At 40.0% G+C, this 27,902-nt stretch overlaps 1 long non-coding RNA gene across 4 annotated transcripts; it reads left to right on the forward strand.

Moving 5' to 3' along the window:
* The first annotated feature begins 95 nt into the window (after nt 1–95).
* Nucleotides 96–25,400, forward strand: LOC116800191. 4 transcript variants are annotated; one of them, XR_004361183.1, is made up of 4 exons: nt 96–298; nt 6,501–6,554; nt 7,902–8,047; nt 24,791–25,400. It is a non-coding gene; the product is annotated as an uncharacterized LOC116800191 (long non-coding RNA). The 4 variants fall into 4 exon arrangements; XR_004361186.1 differs by having other exon boundaries at nt 24,803–25,400; XR_004361184.1 differs by lacking the exon at nt 96–298 and adding an exon at nt 5,801–6,427.
* The last annotated feature ends 2,502 nt before the right edge of the window (nt 25,401–27,902 follow it).

Genomic DNA, 27,902 nt, shown 5'->3' on the forward strand with positions numbered 1-27,902 from the left:
ATGAAAGCACGGGCGACATTATATGTTCAGTATTATCATCAAAAGAGCACATTCAGAAAGAGCGACAAAAGGAGAGGATCAGACAGAGAGCGCCCGCACTAACAGTCTAGGGTCGCGCGGATCGACATCTCAGCTGTTGCATTGTTTTCTGCCGGTCTTCTGATCTAGGCAAAAGACAAATCTCAATAGTTATCTTAAAGCAAAACCAGTTTAAGACCCTGTTGGAAGTTCGCTGGCCTGTCGTTGGCAAAGTACCATATCAGCTGCGTTTTCCAAAGAATTAACATTATATTGTTCTGTAAGTTTATTTGTCAAATTATAAATACCCTAAATTACCCTTTGTCCAGTCGTGTCGTGTAAGATAGTAATTAAGTACGTACACTCACAAGAAAATGTTGCTTACGCTAAGATTTAAGGAAATTAATAGAAGTCGAGCGCCTAAAAACGAAATATCGGTACTGTTATAACAAAGTTACCACACCACAAATAAATTTGCACCTGCTGATATCAGTTAAAAAATTTGGTTTCGGATGAAATTATATTTACATTTAATTACATCAGGCTTATTTATAAACCTGATGCTGACATCAGTGTTTAGTATTATAATACTTAATCTGCTAACATTTTTTGTATAACAATTCGTATTTACAGATAAAACAATCTTTAGTTAAAAAAAATCGTTAAATATACGTTACAGATTAAAGAGTTACGGTGGGCACAGGCAAATTGTGAACTTAAAATTATTTACGTAGGGGATTATAGTCTCCATGAAAATTCCCAATTCTCTTTTATTTTGTATACAGTTCCCGATATTACAATTTTATTACACAAATTCAATGTGAATAGACATATAATACATACATACATATGTACCATATGCTGTCGAAACGATGGATATTGCTGTTATGTAAATACTTATAACTTATACGACATACTATTTTACTCAATGAGTATCGCATCACAATATTACCATGATGTCAATTCATTGATTACTACGAAAAAATAGTTATTGATGGCTTCCAAGAAACGCAAAAACTAAACAATTCCTAGGGATTAATTTACAAAAAACATTTAAAACAATACAACTCTACAGGTATTGGGAGTGCAAGAAATACATTTTAGGGAACAATATATATTAAAAATATATTAAATGGGAGTGGCCAAAATGCTTTTGACATATCGATAAAAATTAACACAGAGACATTAAACATGAGAAAATGATACATATAGTCAAGTTCCCGGACTATCAGATACCCGTTACTCACCAAGTGGAAATTCGAACGCGAAATTTCATCATTTGCCTCGGATATCGATATATATTATGGAATGAAATTAGAAAAAAAAATTAAAATTACTCAAATTGGGCTTTGGAAGTTCGGTAAAGTAAATGAGGTGCGTAAGCAAATTGATTTTTTTGGTATACCGAAGGACAAGTGTGGCGTGGCAATTTCGGGCAGTTTATGGGCGTTGCAAAAAGTTTTTCAGCAAGACGATAAAAATTTACAAGGATAATATAATTTATAATAAATATCCATAATAATTTCAAAAATGTGGGCGCTGCAAAAAGTTTTGGAAACTCGATAGATATTTACACGACTAATAAAAATGTGAAAAATATCAACACACATATTAAAATAGCAATCCAGTTTTGTGCGGCTTGTGGGAGTTAGAGTAGGCGTGGCAACATGGGTCGGCAAACTTGCGCTGCGTCTTTGTCTCTAGAATCTGTATGCTGAATCTCAACCTTCTAGCTTTTATAGTTCCTGAGATCTCGACGTTCATACGGACAGACGGACATGACCAGATCGACTCGGCTATTGATCCTGATCCAGAATATATATAGATGGATATACTTTATATGGTCGGAAACGCTTCCTTCTGCCCTTTACACACTTTTCAACGAATATAGTATACCCTTTTACTTCTCGAGCAATGGATTTAAAAATTAAAAACATGTATTCGGCTGACCTGCCGGTGATACCGAGCCAGTACATTATGGCAGCCACTTACGCCGATGATACTGCGTTCCTAACAACAGCAGATACCCCAGCAGAGGCCTCCCAGACTATGCAGGAGCAACTAGATCTACTGAACACGTGGCACACGAGATGGAATATATCGGTAAACAGCGACAAGTCAACCGCTACCACCTTCGCAACTAGACGCGGCACTTGCCCACCAGTCAGTTTCAACGGGTTCCCAATCCCAGAGGTAGCCAATCCAAATTATCTTGGCTTTACACTGGACAGGAGACTTACATGGAGACCACACCTGCTAAAGAAGCGGAAACAGGCGGAGAACCGAGTCCGTGAATTCTACTGGCTGATGGGCAGACAATCTAAGCTACCGACTTCCACTAAGCTCCTTATCTACAAAGCGATCATAAGGCCAATCTGGACGTATGGCATTCAACTGTGGGGCACTGCATCGAAAAGTAACATCAACATTATCCAGACATTCGAAAACAAAACGCTCCGCACAGTCACAAACGCTCACCCTTTCCACGATAATGCCACTATACACGAGGTCCTCAGCTTCCCCTGGGTGAAGGATGAGATTAAGAAAAGCAGCAGGCAGTACATGCAGAGGCTTCAAGACCACCCAAACAACCTGGCACAAGACCTGCTGGACACCAGTCAACGCACCAGGAGGCTGCACCGATCACACCCTTTGGACCTCTCTGGGATTAGACACGCAAATTAAATTAAATTATATACATACATTATTATATACATCATACATACAATATCGACAGTTATTGTATAGTTTCGCAACAATTTATGTAATCAATTAATTCTCTACCGTTAAGTTTAGTCATCAAATTTAATGATTGTCCGCGAAGGACAGTTTTAAATTAATATATCCAAAAAAAAAAAAAAAAAAATGTTTTTAAGTGGGCGTGTCGACGATCTTATACAGAGTTGGACCAAAGACAGTATAATAACAAGATGCATAACGGCCATACATTGGTTTGGCACTATGCAGCCACTTTTTTGGTGAAGGCCAAATTTGATCTCTTTCCGCTCGCTTACGCTGGGAGCGTAAGAAATCTAAAAATAGAATTTTTTGCTTGTGTGAGTAAAAACAAGAGACGAGAACGCGTATATGTGTGCGTGTTGTGCTAGAAATCGATTTTCGTGCCGAAATCAATTCTGATCGAAGAAACGAACTTACATATTTGCAGTTGTGGCCAATTTTGTAGCAATATGATGATGGCGCGCTTTTTAAAAATATCAAATTGGAAAAGAACAAAAAAAAAAAAATAGCTGAACGCTGAATATAATGCGCTTTTTAAATAATAAAAATGGCTCATTTACATACATCATATTAAGTCAAATGACTTAATAAGTATACTAAATAATTAAAGCAAATACAAAGGAAATTATTATAACTACTGTAATTTGAAACATAAATTTTCCAAAAAGAAGACATTACATTGAGAAATAAATATTTCATAAAAATATGAATTATTTTTTAATTTCATAAAAGACAATAATTTTATTAACAAATAATAAAAATGATAATATTTCATAATAATAATTCATAAAAAATAATAATACGTAGTAAAAAATAAAAATTATTAAAATAAATAAAAATATGAAAACTATTTATTGCAAAAGTCATATCTGGAGGCACGAAGTGCGGACACAAGCACTCAACAATCATTGCCTATTAATTTTTCACACGTCGCACGCTCAATACTCTAATGACAAAAATTCTACTATAAAGTCATTTTAAAAATTTATTTTGTGATATTATGATTCTGCTATTACTATTTCTAAGCTATATTTAAATAATAGTAGCGTTAGGGCAAAAAATAATATAGACTTAAAGTCAACAAACTTCTAAGGTGAAGGGCATATTTTGTCAAATTTACAATTTACTGCTATCACTGTATTCGTAGAAAAGAGCTGTTTGCTGTAGCGCTCTCCGCTCTTTCTCTCTCGAACAAAAACTCGAGAGAGCCTGGAGCCACCTCTAGAGACAAGACCAAAAAATCGCGCGCCAAAAAATTGTATGGCGTTACGCATCTTGTTATTCCAGTGTCTTTGGTTGGGCAGCATGAGCGTCATGAGTTGGGGTTAAATAATAGGTGTGCCGGTTAAGCAAAAAGTTATTTCTCACTTTTATATTTTTCTTATTTTTTTCTTCTTCAGTTAAGTGAATAAGTTCTGTTTAAAGATGAGACGTTTTGTTTAGTCCTCGTCTATCGTTTAATTCTTTCTCACAACACAGTACTGTCCGGAGGCTAGATATTATTCGGGAAATGATTTCTTTCATATGTCGTAGTGCAAAATAATGATCGGTGCTCCTGTACTATGGTTACAAACGTGATTAATACTAATCAAACGCAATTAATAATTACATTTAATGTAACGAGTGGTTGGCATTTTGGCCTATTGGCCAAAAGGTTAAATCACTGCTTAGGAGGACTGTCAAGGATTCAGACTTTATGTAGGGGGCCTGCACCGTAAAAAAAACTTGTAACTTAAAAGTACATAACTAATTAAGAAGTTAGAAGACGAATCCAGGACAATAACCTCATTTCAAGAAGTCAAATACAAATTGCCTTGCAAGAACAGTTGAATTATGGGTACTGTTATGATTTGGATAAGTTTTTCATGTTATGGAGTTCAGTCGATATGCAAATTTAAAACCATCATGGATTGTTAGGTATCTGTCAACATTTTTAACAACGTGGTTCTCCCATATGCCATCTGATAATGATCTACGACATACAAATAAATGTGCCAAACAATACCATCACTTTTTACGCGTTTCGGAAAAAAAAATTAAAACGATATCATTAAACTTTGGTAAACGGCACAAAGTTCCTAGAATCCAATGACGGCGAAGATTGGCCATTGGCCAGAATGTAGTTTTTAAAGACGCTATGCGCCCTTTAATAAAAAGGAAAGTGATGAAACAAAATACAAAAATTAATTATTTTGTTTTTTTATTTTTTTTTATTAATTTTTGTTGACACTTTTAGTGCCCAAAAACCACTTAATACTGCAGCGCACACACTTAACAAAATGCTTAATATTTTTTCTTATTTTTATTAATCTTGTAAATCTCTTGTTTAAGATCACCTGCTATTAGTTTTAATCATTCAATATTTAAGTTATTTTTTTTGCTTTGATGATTTTTCCATGATCTACAACTAGTAATATTATTTTGACCGAGTAATTTTATGCCCCGTTACTCGTAATGTAAAAGGGTGTACTAGATTTCTTGAAATGTATGTAAAAGGCACAAGGAAGCATTCGCGATCATATAAAGTATATACATATGTATTTTTGATCAGGATCAATAGGCAAGTCGATCTTGCCATGTCCGTCTGTCCGTATGAACGTCGAGATCTCAGGAAAGCTAGAAGGTTGAGATTCAGCATTCAAATTCTAAAGACAAAGACGCAGCGCAAGTTGACCTATGTTGCCACGCCCACTCTAACGCCCGCAAGCCGCAAAAAACTGCCACGCCAACTCTTTTGAAAAATGTTTAAAGTTTTTTTCGTTTATTCTTTGACTTGCCAATTTATATCTGTGTACAAAGACACTGTATCCACGCCTTTAATTTTTTCTCATTTTATTCCACAATATCTATCTATATCCAGAAAAATGATGAAATTCGCGATCGCATTCACACTTGCTGAGTAACGGGTATCTTATAGTCGGGAAACTCGACTCTTTCATTCACTCTTCTTTTTAGGAGTGATTTTCCTTTTGACGCCTTAAATATATTGGTTTTGTTTTCGATTTTTTAAAAGAAAATCTAAAAGTTTTTATTTCGGGAACACTTTTCTGATTGCGTTAAAGAACTTTTTATGCAGGCACAATACAATGCAATACTTTCTCCATTTTATATGGATAATCCAGAAAAATTATAAATATTTTTGTTCGCCTTCCACTAGCTGAGTAACGGGTATCTGATAGTCGGGAAACTCGATTGTAGCATTGTAGGCAGCATTGAGTACACCGTAATTAAAACGGAGAAAACCAGTTCTCATAAATAAACAACAAAATTGTATATTTTGTAAAACCTTTAGTCGGCAATAGTGGCCACTATAGTCGAGTATCAGATATTCTTTACTCAGTTAGTGGAAGTGCAAACGAGAAATTTTAAAATTCTCATATAGAAATTGGAAAGAAATATAAAAAATTTAGATAGAATTCAACAAATTTTCAGTTTTTGGCGGCTTATGGGCGTTAGAGTGGGAGTGTCAACGCTCAAAAATCGCTTGCTTAAAAAATAATTGTAAGGGGAGAAAATATCAAAGGAATATTGAATTTTCAGTTTGCAAAAATTTAAATTGAAAATGGATTATTTTTTTTTAACTCGTAACTGTGTAGCCCTTACAATAACTTTTTATAACAAATTTCATAACCATGCTCTTTTCAATGCTTTGGAGTAACAAAACAGAAAAGTTCGTAATTCAGAACCATTTACACCTTTTAAGCAATTTATTTTTAATGTCCTCATACAAACGTTTTTTTTAGGCCAATGGATGTCAAACTATGCAAACCAAATTTGCAGATCGACAAGACTGATAGGTATTCTATATGTTAAATATTTCTTAAGTATATTAAGAAATTTAAGAAATTTACTGTATAGCGTTGAAAATTTCGTAATTGATCATATTATCATAAAAATGGCCACAAAAACAAACATTATGCGATTATTCAAATTATTTAAAGAGAGATAGTTAGTAGAAGAAGAAACTCTAGTACATAGAAGGATGGAACTAATCTTATATTGCGTAATAAGTCGATAAAGCAGCTATATGACCCCAGTAGCAAAACCCATCCAGTATCGGCAAAGTCAGGTTAAGCTCAAAAGGCAACCCACGTGAATGTGTAGAGGCGATTGAAGCGGTAAAATAATATAGTTCCCGATAAACAAACTTTAGGGAGCTTGCGCTCAGCTGTTACATACTAATTTAGGGTCATACTAGATGCAGTATTATGCAGCGGGAATTTACTAGACGGGATGCAACCCTTTTCAGCTGCACCCGGAAAATTTGGTTATCGTAAATAGAGTGAGTTTCAGCTGATCGTGATTTCCGGCGATGGCCTACACCTACACCACGGCTTGAGTTTCCGTTTTTTTTCTTTTCTAATGAAATAGTCGATGAGTCAAGTCGTGAAAAGTTCGTGTCGTGAAAAATCATAACCTGCGGGCGTGAGATTTTTTTTTTCTCTCTTCGCTTAAAATATTATTGCAGTGAGTTTTCCTCTACACAAAACGGTGCGCGGGTTAAGTTTTGCGTGTGTTTTCCAGGCATAAATTTAAGCTGGAAAAATCTTCGCTTGGCGTAGCCATCGCGCAGCACCATCGAACTTTTTAGGCGGGCAGAAAGAAAGAAAAGAACCTAGTCAGGCCGTCTAGTGGAGCGCCCTTCCCATCGATGGGCAGAAGAGGAGAAGAAGCAGCAGCGGGACCGCAGTCGAGGATAAGTCGAGACCTTGAGATGCGTATTTAATTTAATTGCCAAAAAAATGCATAACTAAAGAGTACCCCAAAGTGAGGTTAAAATCGGAAAAATTATCGGGATTCGGAGTCCAGAATACACAGTGCGAAGTTCCTGATGAAGTATACATGGGAAAAATCTAAAATATATGTGAAAATGCTTGATGAGCCCTGTCTGACATAACCCCACCTCGAAAAATTTATGAATCCAAGAATCGCATGAATTTTGCACTGAAAGAAATGAAGTTGTATTCATAAATTATTATTAGTGTTACCAGTATTCACAATAAGTTATAAAATTGTTTACTCGAGGAGGAGGCTTAGTTTATATCAAATTTGTATTTCTTAATTGTATTTAAATTGAATTCCTTTTAGTATTTAATAATTTTTATTTTTATATAAGCTAACCTAAATCTAATTATTTTTCTCAGATGAGTTCATTTTCAGAGAGTGCGCGTTTAAATTTTCGGGTAAAATTTGGAAAAGTTTGTTCAAAGTGTTCGTGGAAAATGCCACGCTTTCATTTCAGCTCATTTGCGCCGGGAGATCGATCTTTCGCCGAGGATTGAAAAGTTGAGTGAGTTTTATTTACAAAAATTTAGAAAAATTACTGAAGGTCACCATTTTGTTGGCGAACAGAATTTCATATTTATTATTTCATACACACCAGAAAAAAAAAACATAGAAGCTAAACAGTAAAAGTAAATAAATTTGGGAATTTTTTTTTATTAATTGTTAAACTTTTCTTTCCATGTGTTTTACGAGAAGAGAAAGAATTCGAATGAACACACTGCGTATAAATTATTTGTTCCTAATGGAGTGGCGGAAGTAGCCGGAATATAAAAAGAAAAATCTAACTGAATTTACTCTCGACACATTCTCACACTTCTTTTTTTATTTTTCTCTTTAATAATTCGTTATAATAATAATAATGATAGTAATTCATGAAACGAGATTATAGAGAAGAAAACTGCACTGGAAATTATGGGAGAATTTAACCAATTTAACCCTATAATTATAACTTTCTTGAATATCGTAATAAACCGTTTTTTTCTAAATTCGCAACAAAAACCAAAAAAAGAAGAAAAAACAAACAAAAACGCTTTGCCTTATATTCCCTCTATTTACTTTAGTTCGTATTTATTTACTTTATATTTTTACTTATAAATATTGTTATTAATTAATAATCGACAATGAATACAGAAGATATGAGTTTCTTTAAACTTAAATACTGACTCGGCTGATGTTTCTCCGGACGTAGGGTACCAAAGGGGCCACTAGAGCCATTCTCTTAAGGAAAGTGGTCATAGGTAGGGTAGGGCAATCCGCGAACACGATTCCACTGGTGTTTCGCAGACGATGAATTCTCATGCTTTTCCTCCTGTTCTAGAACTGTCCCCTTCCAAATATATTAATTTGCTTCCTCCGATTTTGTATACTATCTCCTCTATTTTGTTGTTGTAAGCACGCTAAACTCTTGATCTTATTCATTAATTTATGTAACGAAAAGATATCTGTACAAGCAAGACCACCACACCCAACGCCATGAGCTAGAGCCGGCCTCTAAAGCGTGCACCAGCAAGTAAAGGTACTCTCGCCTTCCATCCCTTTATTTCGTTACACGTTACAGTTTAGTTAAAAATAATAATAAATAAGTTAAGGTGGCGCCCAACGTGTGGGGCCTTAGTGAGTTTTTCAATTCATTTTCACTCTCGAATTAATATCTTCAATCCTTTCTTTTAAATTTTCCGTTTCAGTTTCATACTTCCAAAATTGTTGTGTTCAGAATTAGTTGTGGAGTCCACGTCAAGTTAATACTAGTATTGCTGACTGGCCATAACTAAGACTTATCCCAAAAATTATCCTAAGTGTAGCAAACGGAAAGGTGGATTTTGTTGAGGAAAACAGAGTAACAAGTAACTCCGGTTTGGTTTCTGTCCCGGTTTAATATACTTCGTTGAGCTAACTGAACGATATTCTGAAAAAAAAGATCCTTAATGTAACATGAAGGAAAATCTTGGTATCACTCGAGAGAAATGCCATATCCTCATATAGTTGATTTTCTTCTTCTTCACTATTCTTCTAAAATAAGATAGAGTTTCCTCTAGGTTGGAATATTCGTGTTGGTTTCGTTTTGAAATTTAGTCTAACAAATGGAATATCTTCTTTAAAGAAAACACCTTCTACGTCTTCTTGAGAATTTTAAGCTGAAATAATAGACAGTACTATGAAAGGAGAACATCAAGCCAAGAGTTCAGTTTTATTATCTTTCTCGCACCTTATCGTTAATTTTTTTTTGTATACAAATTTATTTTATATTTCTCTCTATTTTGGAAAGTGAGATTTTTCTGAAGTATGAAGTTGACAGAGAAGATGACAGATTTGGTACAAAACGCTATCACCGCAAGCATGCAGCGAGTAATGTCCAATCCCAGTCCGGTAGTATTCGTTACAGCCAGTGAAATGTCCGCTGATCAACCAAGTGCCTATGAGAGGCCGTATTTAGCAACGCCAAATCATATTCCTTCTTTACGAAGCGATACTTCCGATTTGTTTGATCGGCCGGATAAAGTCGTCCGCATACTGAATGGTTGGAAAATAAAATATTCCGGAGTAGGAGTGTCAGTGGACAATTTTATATAGAGTCGAAGCACTTACTAGGCAGACGTTGAATGGAAATTTCAACTTGGTATGTAGGAATATTAGCGTATTGTTTGAAGTCAAGGCTAATGACTTCTTTTGGCGCTATCATAAAGCCAACGGAGAATTCTGTGGGAAAGGTTTTGTACAGCTCTACAGACTGCAATTTCGACAGAGTCGCGACGATGGTGACATAGAGGAGTTGATTAGGAACACTAAACAAAAACCAAATGTAACTCGTTTAAACGTGAGATATCCGAGGTCTGTCATTAGATAAAAAATGAGGTGAGGTCAAAATACGGAAGTGAGAACGACATTGAAGCTTTTTAGGAATTGCCGAGTCGAAGGACACCGCTATCAAGAATTTCTATTGATTGAAATTGTTTTGGAAGAACTTTAAAATGTGTAAAGCCAGTTTGGATTATATTAGTTCTATCCCGACAGGACCTCGAGACCCTCAATTGTTCTTACCGATTCCTGTATTGAATCCCTGGTTTATGGATTGTTGGATTCAGGCTCGTCGATTAGTGGTATTGGAGGAGGGAGTTCTACCCGCTAACTTGAAAATAGCTTAAATATTGCCGCCCGAGCCAAGCCAGCAAGCCGTGATGGATCAGCACGAATAATGCGAAGGTGACAAAGATAAGTTAGCGAATGTGATCAATTGTTTTCCCTCATTTAGCCAGGAAGGGTAAGGTAAGACGAATTTAATCTCTTACTCGATTGATGTGGGAACAGCAACGGCCTGTGAAGCAACGGCATTTCTCTGTCTCCCCCGCTTTAGAAAAGACGATGTTTGCTGAAATTGACAGGATGTTGCGATTAGGGGTAATAGAAGAGTCTGAAAGTGTTTGGTCTTCGCCAATCGTGATGGTAACTAAGCCAGTTAAAGTAAGAATTTGTCTTGACTGTCGCAAGGTCAATAGTTTTACAGAAAAAGACGCATATCCGTTACCCCAAATAAACAGGATATTGAGTCGTTTACCGAGAGCCGAGTATATATCGAGCCTGCATCTAAAGGATGCATATTGACAGGTCCCTTCGGAACCTAAATCTCGAGACAAAACGGTTTTTCCGTCCAAGAGACCGTTATATCAATTTACAGTCATGCCTTTTGGGCTATGTAACGCCACAAGCACTATGTCCCGATAAATGGACAAAGTAGCGCCTGCTCATTTGAGAAATTAAGTTGTTATCTATCTAGACGAACTGTTGATAGTATCTTCCAGTTTTGAGGGCCATTTAAATGTACTGAGGGAGTTAGCCCTGCACATAAAGCGCGTGGGCTTAACGTTAAACGTCGCTAAAAGTCACTTTTGTATGCGACGAGTACGTTTGGGCCACATTATCGGAGACGGGGGAATACGAACGGACCCTGACAAGGTAGCCGCGATCACCGATTTTCCATTGCCGAAGAGTTTGAAAAGTTTGCGGAGCTTCATGGGATTGTGTGGATGGTACCGGAAATTCGTCGCAAACTACGCAACACTTTCTGAACTATTGACTGGCTTAATGACTACGAAGCGAATGTTTGGCTTAACGAAGGAGGCAATTGAAGCGTTCAGCAAACTCGAAGAGTGTCTCAGTAAAGCTCCGATCCTGTGTACTCCGGATTTTGCGAAGCCGTTTGCAATACATTGCGACGCTAGTAAGTCAGGCGTAGGGGCGGTGTTGGTGCAAGTATCTGAAGAGGGTGACGAGCGTCCCATCGCCTTCGTCTCAAAGAAACTGAATAAAGCTTACGCAATTACACAGTCACAGTGCAGGAATGTTTGGCCGATATAGTAGCTCTTAAGAACTTCAGAGCTTACGTGGAAGGACTCCCTTTCAATATGATAACTGACCATGCGTCGCTTAAGTGGTTAATTTACGACTAGCGCGAAGGGCATTAGCTTTGCAAAGATTCAATTTTGAGATTGAACACCGTAAGGGTTCTTTAAATGTTGTCCCGGATACATTGTGTCGTGTAAGCGAAGAGATTGTGTCCGCTGTGGATTGAAAGATAGCTTGATTATTGATTTAGATTCAGAATTTTTCCAGTCTAGTTTTTTTTTTTTATTATTATTTTTCTTGAAATTACAATCTGTTTTTTTTAAATTAATAATAAGTAATTGGTTGACTAGATGTGAAGAATAAAAGAAGCGGGCCTTCCCAGTGAAAGGATACGCTAATACATTAATAATTTAATAGTTTAATTCTTCATTATGTATATCTTCGAATCAAATGTACCATTCGACTTTTGTGATTATTCTAAGCATTTTTGATTGCGTTCACTGACTTAGCTGTAAGTGGGATTTACTGTCAGTTCCCCAGAGTTATATTCCATACGTCCATATTGGTTTTATTATCGCCTTGTATATTGCTATTTTATTATGTAATTATAGTTTTGAGTGTTTTCCTATTAGCCAGTTAAATTGTCGAAATTTGTTTTTCATTTTATTTCGTTTATTTAGAATGTGTTGTTTCCATGTTATTTTTGAGTCAATAGTTAGTCCAAGGTACTTGGCATATGGGTGTAATAATATTTGATTGTCATTGATTTTAATTGCGAAGTTTTTGGGTTGTCGTTTTGTGTATATTACTTGTTGAGTTTTGTCTTTATTTATCTCTATACCCCATCTCTTAAACCAGGATACTGTTTGTATCATGATTTGTTGTAGTGTACTTGAAGCTGTTCTTTTGCACGCGCTTGACGACATTAACACAGTATCGACCGCGAACGTCGCAATCATTGATCCAGGGGTAGTTGGCACTGGAATATCGGAGGTATAAATCAGGTATATGGGCCCAAGCACACTACCTTGGGGAACACCCGCTGACACTGGCATAATATCTGAGCATTCATTGTCGTATTTGATATAGAAATATCTGTCCGTTCTATAGCTTTGAAGGATGGTATATATGGTAATATATTTCTTAGCTTAGGCAGCAGTCATACTTTGTCAAATGCTTTAGCAGTGTCCAAGTACACAGTATAGCAAAATTTCTTTTTGTCTAAACCGTCACTTATTTTGTTAATTACTCGATGGACCCGTTGTACACTCGAGTGCTGCTTTCGAAAGCCGAATTGGTGGGGAGGTATTATGTTTTTTTGCTCTAGGATTGGCTCGATTCTATTAAATCGGACTTTTTCAAATACTTTTGAGAGGACAGGTAATAAGCTGAATGGTCTGTACGAGCATACAGTATTGGCGTTTTTGTTTGGTTTTGGAATTACTTTAATTTGGCCTACCTTACAAGTTTTGGGAAAGTACTGCAATCGAAAGATTCCGTTAAACAAGTATGTAATATAGCGTCCGGTAGTTCTTTAAGAATTTTTCCTCCAATTAAATCATATCCGGGGGCTTTCTTGTGTTTAATTTGTTTTATGTCAGATTTAATTTCTGCCTTTGTTATAGTTTTAATTGCACAATTTAAGTTGGTGATTTGTCTTGGAAGCTCAGCATTGTCGTTGTCCATGTCATTAGTAAATGATGTTTTAAAGTGCTTAGCAAGAGTGTCTGCTTTTTCTTTGTTTGATTTCGACCATGTGTTGTTGTTTCTTTTTATAGGTGACTTGTTTATAGTTGAGTTCGTCAATTTTTTGGTCACTTTCCACAGGGAATTGTAGATAAGGAAGTACGAAGTTTGCTAAGGTAGTTGAGGCCGGTTATCTTTGTCTTTCCTGAGAGTTCTCTTGAGCTCGTCTGTTGCCCTTTGCCATATCCTCCTAATTATTATCCATAATCCTCCTAAGTTTACGCTTTTGTCTGATTTTGTCTCTAATAAAATTGGGAGTTTTCTTTTTTTCTTCTTTAATGTGATCATTTTTACAGATGGTGTCGATTGCGTGGCTGCATAAATGATGTTGTCATTTAAATATGCTACTGCAGAGTCCAGTTCGTTGTTTGTCTTTAGAGAGATATTTATTTCCATGTTCTGTTCCAAAATGTCGCGAAACATGTTCCAATTTATTTTGTGGTTAAATAAAGGGGAGTCGTTTTCGTTTTCGTAATTAATATTGGGGAATGGTCGGAAGAGAGGTCTAGGCATGATTTTTTTGTTAGTTTCTCGCTTGTTATATTTCTTGTAAGTCAATTAAGTCCGGTAGTTTATTTGTGTCAGTTGGCCAGTATGTCGGCATTCCTGTGCTTAGAGCACGTCTATTATTATTTCTTATTGCTTCATACAGTTGACGTCCCGTTGCAGTGGTATGTCTGGACCCCCAAGTTATGTGTTTGGCATTATAGTCACCTCCTGCCAAGTACCGATTTCCCAGTGATTTTAGGAAATCGAGGTATTGGTCTTTTGTATTATTAAATTTAGGCGGGCAATAAACTGCCGATATATTTATTGGATCCGATGTGTCTGAGGTCGATATAGTAGTAGTCTGTATGTAGTCATACAGCCATCGAACTCTATGCACTTGATGCTTTTTTTAATTTTTACTGCAGTACCACCATGGGCCTTACCGATTATTAGTAGAGAAAATATTATAGTTAGGTATGTTTATATAGGTTTTCTCAGTTGAGTGTGTTTCAGAAATGAGCATGACGTCAATTTGCTTTTTATTTAAGAATGTTTTTAGTTCAAGTAAATGGCGTGAAAGTCCGTTAGCATTTGTTAGGTGTAGCGATTGTTAGGTGTTTATTTGTCAAGTTTAGATAATAAAACAGTGAAAATGTTCATCATATTTGTCATTTGGGCTATAAATTGTTTCATCATTTGTTTAAGTTCGTCAGAATCATTATGTGCAGTTTAGCTTAATTGAGTTGAAGCAGGCTGTATATCAGGTACAATAGTAGGTTGAGTTGGTTTGATGGCTAGTTACTTGGTTTTTATTTAAGCCTTCGGCATAGGATAAAGCTGGCGTCTTTAAGCTTACTAACTTATTTGTTGCGTTGTATTGTGTCGTTTGATGTGTTGTTTCTGTTACAGGTATTTCTTTTTTCCGAAGAGTTGGGTATTTTTGAATTTGCAGTGCTTTGAACACCATACAACCTTTATAGTTTGCAGTGTGGTTTCCACTGCATAGTGCACATTTAATGCTTGTTCTATCCGATCTTGTGTTAATAGTACAGTATGATGAGCTGTGTTTTCCAGCGCACTTTACACAAGTAGGGTCTTTGGTCCAGTAATTTTTTGTATGTCCATATTTTTGGCAGTTTGTGCATTGAGGAAGTGTTCGCTTTGGTCGCGATGGCTTAAAGATTACTTTGCAACGCATTGGGAAAATGGAAATGTTTTAATGTTAAACATTAAAATATTTCAAGTTGACTCGAAGGCCTAATAAAGGACACCATTACAATTGTAATGTCCTCCCCGTGGTGTTCCCTGGGTACCGATTATTACATAAACATAAATAATATAATAACATAACATAAATATATATAATATTATTATTATTAATATTAAGTTGGTTTCTATGTGTACTGCGACCCAGTAGGATCTATTGTACTACCCCTTCATGACTCAAAGATCTCCCTGAAGTCCAATGCACTGTATAAAAGCCAGAATTTTATTGGGGTTCAGGGCTGCAATTGTTTCCCGTGGGACTACATACATGCCCAGGAGTCTGTTCCGCCTGATGGAAAGCGCCGTGCAGTCACATATAATATGTGCAGAGCTCTCCTCCTCCATGGAACAGAAGCGACAGAGTTCACTGTCTGCAATGCCAATCTTATGCAAATGACTGCGAGGGCCAGTTAAAATGCGCACGGTGTTTTTCCCGTGTGTCATTAAGGTCTTGAATCTTTTGTGGTTATATTCATGAAGGAGAATCTTAGACTGCCACCTACCAGTGTTCCCAGAAGGACAGACGTTTTTCTTCCTCTATTGACTTAAGTAAGCCCAGTACTCTGTGGTGACCAACACCACAGAATGGTTCGGGCCCAATTAAAGGGTTCTCAGCCCCTTTCCTGACTGGGTTGTCCGCTAGCTCATTTCCCGGGATGTTATTGTGTCCCGGGACCCACCTTATTGTGAGTTTGTTGACAGCTCCCAGTTTATCTAGGGCTGTCCTCACTTCATTTACTAGCTTAGATGTTATCTTAGCTTTGCTGAGCGCGTTTATGGCTGCTTGACTATCAGACAGTATAGCAATGTCCTTGCCATGATAGTTCCTTTGCAGATTAAACAGCGTCCAATAGCACAGACCTCAGCTTGAAAAATGCTGGTGTATCTGCCCATTGATTCGTGGTATTTTAACCTGGGGCCTACAACCCCCAGCCCACTTCCCTCGTCGGTGAGGGATCCGTCTGTATGCCACTTTATTGTTTGTGGTTTCATAGGGTGTACTTTCCCCAGGGTTGTCCAACTGTTTTCATTACTGAGATGAGTGCTGAAGTTCTGAGCGAACCTGTGTTCAGCTGGCATCTCATCCCTTGGTTGCATCAGCAAAGGGATATCCCTTTTTAGGCTTTCAGCATCCTTTCTTGTAAGGTTGCACTCATTTCCTGCTCCCTCAATTCTTATTAAGGTGGCTTTCCATTTCATTTCAATGACGATATGAAGCGACGTTCCCTCCATTAGTACTTCTAGGGCTGCAGTGGGACAGGTGCGCATTGCTCCTGTCATGCATTTGCAGGCCATTCTTTGGAGCTTATGAAGTTTCACCTTAATGGGCTCCATCACTCCAGGCTATTACTCCATAGGTTAGTATGGGTCTGACTACCATGAGGTACAGCCATCTTATTATGCGTGGTGAGGTTCCCCACGATTTTCCAGCAATTTTCCTACACGTGAAAAGTGCTCTGGTGCACTTATCAATTGTGTTATCGACATGAGTTTTGAAGCTATGTTTGGAGTCGAGGGTTATCCAAAGATATTAACTTCTTTGCTGGCCTCTTTGCGACATTCTGATATGGTTATTGCCTTCATTCTCTGTAGCTTGTACCTATTTGTGAAAGGAACAATAATAGTTTTGCTAGGATTTAGGCTCAGGCCTACTTCCTTGCACCATTCGCTGGTCATGTTGAGGCCCCACGATTTTCCAGCAATTTTCCTACACGTGAAAAGTGCTCTGGTGCACTTATCAATTGTGTTATCGACATGAGTTTTGAAGCTATGTTTGGAGTCGAGGGTTATCCAAAGATATTAACTTCTTTGCTGGCCTCTTTGCGACATTCTGATATGGTTATTGCCTTCATTCTCTGTAGCTTGTACCTATTTGTGAAAGGAACAATAATAGTTTTGCTAGGATTTAGGCTCAGGCCTACTTCCTTGCACCATTCGCTGGTCATGTTGAGGCCCAGTTGAATGATATGTTTTTTCCTCATATGTGTTTCCTCATATTTACCTCTGGCTATAATGACAATATCGTCAGCATAGCCCTGGCAAAGTATACCTCTGCGGGTCAGTCTGTCCAGCAGCTCGTCTACCAACAAGCTCCACAAGAGAGGCGAGAGGACACACCCTTGGGGCATCCCCTTGTGGTAGATACTGTGGACGACTGTCCTCCTATAGTGACCATGGCTCGTCTAGATGCCAGTAGTGATTGGTCCATCTACTGGCTATTGCATCTAGTCCTCTTCTTGCCAGGGATGCGTTGACCGCCTCATGAGAGGTATTGTCGAATGCACCCTGTATGTCTAAGAAGGCACATAGCGCCACTTCCTTATGAGTAAGTGAATCCTCAATAAGGCTTTTAAGGTGATATAGGGCAGTATCAGTTGATCTTGATCGGTAGAGCGGATGCTCTAGAAGCAGAGTGCTTCTAATGCTGACATCCAGTAGCTTTTTCAACGTTTTTAGCAAAAACGATGTCAAGCTGATGGGTCTGAACGACTTCGGTTCAGTGATGTCTTTCTTTCCATCTTTTGGAATGAAGACCACTTTTGCTATACTCCAGGCAGTAGGTATGTGTCCTAAAGCTAGGCTGCTGATCAGTATTTTCCTGATAGGCACTGCGAGCTGATTTAGCGCTCGTTGTAGCAGGATTGGCTGAATGCCATCTGGACCAGGAGATTTGTAGGGCTGGAATGAACCAATTGCCCATCTTAATCTCTCCGTTGTTACTATTGATTTTACTTTGGCCCAATCAGTAGCACACGGTCTACTTTAAGCCGTTACCGGCGTATTCCCATTCGTTTGAAGCGTGCTTCCCGGAAAGTGAGTTGCCAGTAGTAGCTCAAGTTTCTCCTTACTTCCTATAGTATAGGAGTTATCCTCCGTACGTAGTGCCTGATTTGATTCTGGCACTCCTTTGGAGATTGCTCTGTGAAGTCTTGCGCCTTCACATGTGTTTACTATTGCCTCACAGAAGGTTCTATAGTTCCTTCGTTTGGCTTTCCTGATCTCATGGTTATACATAGTCAGTTTATTCCGGTAGGCATCCCAGTTCCCTTCTCTTTTTGCTTTGTTAAAGAGACGCCTGGTCGCTTTCCGTAACTTCTCCAATTGGTCGTTCCACCATGGAGCATCTTTTTCCCTCTTGGCTCGACCAAGGGAGCAGTTATCTCGAAACGCGTTAGTAAGCCACGAGTTAGTATCTTTTACGGCGGCCTCCAGTTCTAGAGTGGTACGGAGTTTCCCGGTTACCCCAGAAGCTGGATTCCGCAGTAAGGGGGCATTGAACCCTTCCCAGTTCGTATTCCTGGGATTGCGCCTACGCTCGCTACATTCTAGATTTAGCCCAATGTTAAAACGAATAATTCTGTGATCTGACATTGACTTCTCAGGAGATACGTGCCAGTCGCTTATATGCGAAGCCACTGATCTGCTGGAAAGTGTAATGTCCAGAACATCACATCTTACCCTAGTTACAAATTTCGGAACATTTCCGACAGTTAGGATTTCTAGATTATTATTTAAGATAAATTCTAAGAGTGACTCACCTCTTTGATTCACGTCGCTGCTGCCCCATATCACGTGATGTGCATTTGCATCACATCCGATGATGATGTGAGTGTGATGATGGGTGAGTGTGTCCTCTTGCGGTGGGCACGCCTCGTCACCGGCAAAGTATACCGATGCCACCACAGTCTTCATGGCTGCTCCCACATCTTCTACCACGATCGGTACACAGTCCCACGTGAGAAATTCTAATTAATACTTCTACATGCCAGGATACAGGCTCTAGGGCTAGAGGCCCGTTGATCCCAAATTACCTTGGCGTTCTTCACGTACAGTTCTTTTATTCCCTGGTTATACCAGGGTTCCTGTACCAGGGCTAGCCAAAGATATTGTTTGGTGAACATCCTTGCCAGCACAGCCGAGGCCGCCTTGGCGCGATGGATGTTCACCTGAGCTATCCCTGTACTTCCGACCATTAGATGATCGGCTCCATCGTCGGCGTTGCTGATCTGGAGATACCCAGATCACCATCCACCGGTATCGCTTCTTCCTTACTCAGCAGGTCTAGTTCCATGCCTAGCTCCTGAGAGGATAAGGGGGCTGATCCCCCATCTCGATGATTGTCGCATCAAGGTCCTCATCATCCGCCAGATCCTCGCTGGATTCGGAGAGCTTATTGGGCTTCTCCTTCTCCGCGGAGACTGGTGGATTTCGAGGAGTCTCGACCTGTCTTGTGCCGGATTTGATCGCTTTGGCCTTTTTTAGACCACAAACTGAGATGTCTCCAAACCTGAAGCTCAGCTTGTGGTCACTAGAGATAATCTTGGCGCAGGAGTTGTCATCAACTCCAAGGCTGAGGAGCGAGCCTTCCTTCTTCCTTGATATAAGACGCCAGTTCTCAGTGTCCAAGTCATTCTGTTTCTTGATCAATTCCATGATCCACTTTGTTGTTTTGGCCCCTGTCCTAGGGCAGAAGATGGTGATGTTGTGTGACGATGTCAGGTCGTCGCCCATCCTTACCTCCAGGGAGACACCGCTCCACTTACTGAGGCTGATTGCAGCCACTCAGTAGTGGTTGCGTTGCGGCTGTCCACTATCAGGTGGCCCACCCTGAAGTGGATTCCTCCAAACTTGATTGGAGAATCCCAACCAGAGAGGACTAGTTCCTCCAGTAGTGCGTCCTCGAGCTGTGAGAGGTTCTCACTGCTGAGGATGACTTTGGGTAGTCCTCTGGTTCGACCGTAACCTTAATGGCCCCAGTTACGGTCGCATATGATGGCTTGCGTACCTCAGTTGCCTTTGCATCCCTTGAGGTACTTGGGCCATCGAAGGGAGCAGTCAGTGGCCTGCTCTTCTCCACCTTCTGCCTCTTAGGCGTTTCCGTCGGAGGCGTCAGGGTGGTGTTTGCCCCCTTCGAAGCAGAGTTGGGCTTTTGCTCTAGCGGCTGCGGTGTCTTCGCCAGAGACAAAGCTTCTGCGGGTGACTTGCCCTGCTGAAGGTAACGAAGATACCACTTCGTTCTGGCCCTGCTCAGCCACTTACGGTTAGGGTCATCCCGGGCCCCAGGCTGACCAAGTTGCGGTAATGGGTTTTAGGCCCGTCCCGCTTGGCCGGCTTGGACCACATTCGAGTGACTCGGTGTGGCTGCCCGATTCTTCCCTCTCGCAACTGGGCGTGCTTGTGCCGTTGGCGCACTCCGTTTAGGACAATTTTTTGGTGTTACCACCGAAGTAGGCCGCTCTCCGTCAAGGAGACGGTCCTCGTAATGTCTTGCGACATTTCCCGCAGTCAAGGCCTGCGGTATTTAAAAATTATTTGGTCTATTGCTCATAGTACCCACGAGTTGCAAAGAAATAAAAGGTCAGCCCGGGCAAAGATCCGCAGTACCCGGGTAATGCTAACTAGACCGGGCGAACGCCACTTGCCCGGACTCTCCGTTATCGACTGGGCTTGTTATTACACGGGCCCCTAGCCTGGCAGACTTTCGGCACGGATCGAATGACACCTTAGTCTGGCCCGGAGGTGTGGAAATTTTTGAGAGTTACCAGCTCCAGCCCAACTACGATTAGCCAGCACTCTTAGCAGAGACATGACCTAACTAAGAGCCTGTTTCCAGCCGCCCTCGCATGGAGAGTGTAGTTGCACTTCCAATAGTGTGTCACAATTACGGCGCGTACCACCGTTGGTGGCGCGTTGATATCCTTGTGATACCTGCTGGCGTGGCGGCCAAGTGTTGGCATTAATTTAAAGTAATTGCAAATTGAGTAGTTTTTACTATGCATAGAAGGTACAGTTTTCAGCGGACTATTTTTTTACTATTTTTCAAATAGTAAAATCTGAGACACGTGCAAGAACACTGTGAATAGATAAGCACTTAGCTTAGCGCCTAGCTTGGCGAGCGATCAAATTTTTCTTACCTTTTTCTTGAATTCTGCACTTGTTTGCATTCGGACTTTGTATATGTGCGGGACTGCCAAATACCTTGACTGCGGTTGTATGAGCGAGACAGAGTCTGAAGAATTGGTTGATCAACTGAGTAAACTCGCTTTAACCGACGAGGCCGAACGTATAAGAAAGAAGACATACAATATGGATCCACAACAACTACAGGCAGTCATAAATGTAGCGGTATCGGCTGCATTAAATGTGCATAGAGAAGATTTTGAAAAGAAGTTGGAGGAAGTCAAAAATAAGTTTACCGCTTCAACAATATATGCTCCTGAGATTGCAGCCTATTGCTGTAACCGGCAATGTGAGTTGTGATGAAGGCCTCGGTGCGATAAAATCATTGCCAGAGTTTAATGGGTCTCAGGGAAAATATGTTTCTTGGCGACAAGCAGCAGCAGCTGCATATGAATTATTCAGAGAGTATAGGGGTAGTTCTAGGCATTACCAGGCTGTTCTCATAATCCGTAACAAAATTAGGGGATCTGCTGACTCTGTTCTTTCTTCATTTAATACAGTCCTTAATTTTGACGCCATTATTAGCCGCCTTGACTTTACCTATTCCGATAAACGCCCATTACATTTGCTCGAGCAAGAGCAAGAGATGTCAGTTTTATGAGGAGGTTGAGAAGAAACTCTCACTCCTTACAAACAAGACAACCATGACATATGAGACGGACCATGCCCGATATATGAATGATAAGCATAGGTCTGATGCTCTGCGTGTCTTTATTTCTGGGCTAAAGAGAAACTTAACTGATGTTCTATTTGCTGCTCAACCTGCAGCCCTAGCAATGGCTCAGGAAATAGAGGCAAATCACGAGAGGCATGCCTTTGCGACACAATATGCCAGGTCCATAGAAGAAAAATATCTCAGGCAGGCTCAAAATCGTCAATTACAAAGGACAACAGAATCCAACCATGAACCGACGTTCAAAAAGTGGGTAAAAAATCCATTTTTTACAAGGGACAATGGTGGACGACCCGTTGTTGACAATAGACCATTAGAGAAGATGGACGTAGATCCAACATTGTCGAGGTTTCGTCAGCTGACAAACTTTCAGCGCCCTCAGGGTTTTTCCATGCCACAGGCGCTTGACGCACAACAGCAGAGTGCACAAAATAGACCGACTAGCTCTCAAAGAATGTCTGATTTCAAGCGTCAAAGGGTTAACCATCTGTTTGAAGAAGATAGGAATGATCAAAAGGAGGATCATTATAATCAGATTGCTAACGATGCGGTGGATGACATAGGCGGTGAAGAGGAAACAGACTATGAAAGCGATTCCGTACATTTTTTAGGGGTTCATCCCTACTTCCGTTCGTCCAGGGAACAGTAGCGGGGGAGCAACGAAAATTTCTAGTGGATACGGGAGCCTCTAAAAGCTATATCAAGAAAGAGATAGGATTGCCGACTTCAGTTCCCGTCGATTCACCTTTTATTGTTAAGTCACTTCATGGCTTTGAAAAAATAGAACGCAAATGTGAGCTTAACCTGTTTGGTGTAGAGAGCCATTTCTTCTTATTACCCGGACTTATAACATTTGACGGCGTAGTTGGCCTTGACCTTTTAGCTCAGGTAGGTGCGACAATTGACCTCAAGGTCAGCAGATGATGTGTAAAAACTCGAGACCCTTTGATGACTCCAATGAGAAGTTACCATTCAACACAAATGTTGTAGCGACCAATCGAACAAAGGACAATGAGCCAGTTTATTTAAAATTGTACCCGTTTCCTATGGGTGTTTCCGATTTCGTGAATCGGGAGATCAAAGATCTACCCAGAAATGGCATTATTCGGCCATCCAGGTCGCCCTACAATAAATTTAAAATTTGCCGATATTTACCCGATGCCGAGTATAAATATGATACTGTCGAATCTCGGGAGGGCAAAATTTTTCACCAAATTTTTTTTTCATTTTTGCGGTCTCTGACAAGAACCCAAAATCAAAAATTAAGCGTTGGAAAGCCCGAATCGAAGAGAGCGGTGCAAAGGTTATGAATAAACCGGGGAAAGAATATTGCGTTGCGGACGCTCTGTCGCGACAAAATATTAATGCTTTGCAGAGCTCATCAGAGTCAGATCGAGCCACTATTCACAGTGAAGAATCCTCAACATTTGTCATTGAGGTCACGGAAAAGCCATTGAACTGTTTCCAAAATCAAATCAAATTGAAGGAGGCATCCGTGCCGAATAAGCGACTATTTTTAGTATTTGGTACTAAGACACGTCATCAAATCGATTTTACTGATTGGGAGACATTAGTGGACTTAGTGAAAGACGTAGTAACACCCATCGTAGTGAATGCCATACACTGTGAGCTTCCAGTCCTGCCCCGTATTCAAGATAGTCTGGTTCTGGTTTTGTAAGTCTTGGGTGGCGGACGTTATCAAGCCTGATGAACAATAAGAAATTGTAGTTATTGAACATAACAGAGCTCATAGGGCTGCTCAAGAGAACGTTAAGCAAGTGCTACTTGACTACTATTTTCCAAAAATTTAACGTTTTAAACTGCAGGGTTTGCCAAAAGGCAAAACACAACAGGCATCCAGTAAAACAGGAATTAGGTATAATCCCAATACCAACGCAGGTTGGGGAGATGTTACATACATCTTCGCAACAAGGGGAAAGTACTTCCTCGCGACTGTTGATAAATTTAGCAAGTTTGCGGTGGTTCAGCCAATTGCATCGCGTTCAATATCGGATGTAAAGGCCCCAATCCTTCAGCTGGTCAACCTTTTTCCTAATGTTAAATCGATATATTGCGATAACGAGGCATCGCTTAACTCCGAAACAATACGATCCATGGTAAAAAATCAATACGATATTACAATAGCAAATGCCCCACCTTTACACAGTAACAGGTCATTTCATACTGTCACGAATAGAAAACCTGTCGAGATCATCCATGCTAATGCAGACTTTGCCCCTGATATTATCATGAGCCTAAAGAAGGCACAGGTGGAGCAGTTAGATCGGAATAATCCGACTAGGCAGAAGACAGTATTTGAGAGGGGTGAGAAGGTGTAAGTTAAAACCAACAAGAGACTGGGGGATAAATTTACGCCCCTGTATGTCGAGAATAGGGTTGATGCTGATATAGGGACAACGGTCCTAATTCAAGGGAGGGTGGTCCACAAGGACAATATTCGGTAAGGCCACTTACAAGATTGATTTATAGGCTAAAAAGTTGTGGAAGATACTCTGGCGTTTTACCCAAAATTCAGGCTCGTATAAATGCTCACGCAACCATGGCAGTAAAACATTAATACTTTGTAAATTCAAATTTATTTAAATTAAAAAAATTCATATATAGCATTCTATATTTTATATTGCATATATTTTGCATTCTTTGAAGTTGCACTCTTGACCCAAATGCGATTCTAAATCGGTTTTACAACTGTTAACCTAAAATACTAGCAAATACTATGTTCATTACTAAATCTTGTACAATTAATTTAAGTTTGTATTGTAGATAATTTGAAAAGCGCACACCGACCGGATATCACACCTCGATGAAAACAAATGAATGCAAGGTCGAACTAGAAGCGTTGCTATCAGCTCATGGAATGGGGTACAATTAACCGTTTGCAGCTTGTTGGTCGGCTTATCTCATCGACCTAGCACGCACATCAAGGATAGGCCAACTACTCTTCGTCAACTTGCACCAGCAGCCTTAAGCCTGCCCTTTCTTCACTAGTCAAACGAAGAAGTGCTGCAGAATATAACTGGTTCAAATGCTTACCATCAGATGCCACCTTCACCAACATCAATCCGCTTTGCATTCTACGTTATGTTAAATATCATGATTTATCAGGCGGCAAGTGGAGCCTCGATGTCGACAACGCAAATCCTTGATAACATAGACATGGACGAGGACGCCCATTTTTAATGTGATAGGGAGTAGTTAACAAGTAACATCAGGAAAAACTGCGTGTGACGACGAACGACAAACGAAGCTATACTACGGATGCTGGCCGTGATCTGTGCGAGATAAGGTAATCTTAAGCTCTCTCTCTTTGTATTACTTAGTTCTAAACTGACAGTCGAAATAAAGAGACGTTATTGTAAAATACCTGCCGTAAATATAAAGTCGGAGCTACGACCCTGCTACCGGCTTATTCCTGTTGGTCACTTCAGTTATAGTCACCGATCGTGGCCACTACCTGGTCCCGATCCGCACTCTGTACCACACCGCAGCTACAGAGGCGACAACGAGGTGACTGTGTTGTGGGCAGCAACGTGCCACGTTGACATCCCCCTGCAACAACGGTGCTGGCGGAGGAGTTCGCGGGCAACTACATTGTCGCGTCCATCATTAAATCATATCTTACATACCTGGGAAGACTTCGGAGTTAAGTATCTCCGGCTTTAACCAAGTCTCTGTGAACACTATTATATGGGATGCAAAGGAAAGGCTATCACAATACAATTTCGTTAGTTTGCTACGCAAGCCTCTAGCATTTTGATAGGAAGTATTATTTTACAGACGATGCGGACATAAGATTCCCTATAGGGGTATCTGTGTGTTCTTTCAGCCAATCTGATTTTAAGTCTGCATGATCTAGGATATTTGGACTGACAATACTGATTTTCGCCATACTCCATCATTAGCATTCTATTCCTAGCCAGCAATGTCTCATATAAATGGCCCGTGTCAATTTGGGTATTTTTATGCGTTTTCAAGATTTGATTTACAGTTGTTGTTAGTTGACACGACTTTGTATTCTAGTATTAATTTTGATTTGCCTATTGTTTGGCTGTGTCAACTGCCACTCTGTGAACCTAACTCTTTCTAGATCGCCATCCTGCGTCCCCGCTACTACCATTAGCATTGAGCTCAGAAAATCTAAGCTCATTGCGATTCTGTGGTGGACTCTTAACGAATCCAGCGTGTCCCGAAGGTGCGAGGTGTCCACTTCTAGCAACTTCCTCATGTGAGACTGTGGAAACATCTCGTCCATGCTGCTTGTTTCTTCTATTACGCGCATGTATTCCGAAAGATTTGCCGAGTGGGTCACGCTCCTCACACACCAGGATCTCTCCATCTATGATGGGGATATACCTTGTTTGTGAATAGTTAGGTATGTGCGCTGATGGAAATGTATTTTTTAGTCCCTTTTTCTTGTTCGCTGAGGTTTAACCCATAACCAATTAATTTTATCCTAAAACTAAAACATCGTGCCTTTGGCAAACGGCTGATGATAGGTAGTAATAATAAAAAGTTTAAAATTTAGCGAGAGAGTCATATTAAGTTGTCTTTGTGGACCACCCTCCCTTCAATGAGGACCGTTGTCCCCAGGTCTGCTTGTATGGCTCATACAAGTTTATTGCCAAGCCTTCTATTAGTTTTGACCAAAACCCGTTCGCCCAATTCGAAGACTCTGTTTTGTCGAGATGCATTCTCTCTAGACCTTAGCGCGCCTTGAGCACTCTTTTTGTCAGCAATCCGCGTCGACTGGCCTCTTATCGATGACCGAATGGATTGATTTGTTATGTCTGGTAGTGGCTAACAAGATTATCTCCACAGTATCACTTATGACCTTGTAAATTTCTCTAGTAGAGTGCTGTGAAAACGTTCCACATGCCCGTTTGAGACACTGTGAAGGGGTGGCGCATTCGTGATGCTGACGCCAAAATGGTTGTATAGAATGGCCATGATCGTGTACGATTTTAACGATGGCTCGTTGTAGCAGTAAGTCCCTGGCCTGTAACAAGGCCGGTTTCAAGTCCTCAATTGTTCTTGACGGCACATGCTGTACGGCGGCGAATTTCGAAAATTTGTCAATGCAAGTAAGAAAATATTTTTTTCTCCTACACGAGAAGGAATCGGTGACTCGCCAATCTCTTGTTTCTTCAGATGCCTATCATATTTAGCTTTCGCGCATGTTTTGCAGTTTTGGACAATTTCATTGGCCATTTTGACTATTTTTGGGAAGTAGTTTTCTGCGAGAACCTGCTTCACATTTTCTTGGCCTGACCGGTGGGCTCTACTGTGTTCTGCTAATATGACTTCCCTCCTTACCTAGACCCCAAAAATATCTGTAACACGGTTTTTGCAGTACCAAAATGTTGTAGTCGGGAATCTCCGCACCAAGTCGTCCTGCACCGTTCCTTACGTGTGTAAATCGCAATGGAGGGCGTTTACGCCCTTGGGGACTATTGCATCCGCAAGGTCATTAAGTAATGACTACTTGTCGGTGAAGTTGAATCGCGTGTCGTTCCTTATTTTTGAAGAGAACGAAAGAGCGTTTCTGCGGAAAGCGGGCCTCTTCTAGAATTAGTTGGTTCTGAAAGCAGTTTAGGGGCTTATTCGTGGTTTCTATGGTGTGGGGGACGGAAATCTCACTGTGAATGGTCGCAAACACAAGATTATGCGTCCTGTTTTCCAATGGTATTAAATAGCTGCCTAGACAAGGCATCAGCAATCAAATTTTCTTTTCCCGGTTTATATACTTCGCACCCGTTTCCTCGATGCGACCCTTCCACCTATTAATTTTGCGTTATGTTTAGAATCTGATACCGAGAATGATAATGGCTGATGGTCAGTGAAGATAGTTATATCTTTCACCGCA

The sequence above is a fragment of the Drosophila sechellia genome, chromosome 2L (assembly GCF_004382195.2).
Source record: "Drosophila sechellia strain sech25 chromosome 2L, ASM438219v1, whole genome shotgun sequence".
NCBI lineage: Eukaryota > Metazoa > Arthropoda > Insecta > Diptera > Drosophilidae > Drosophila > Drosophila sechellia.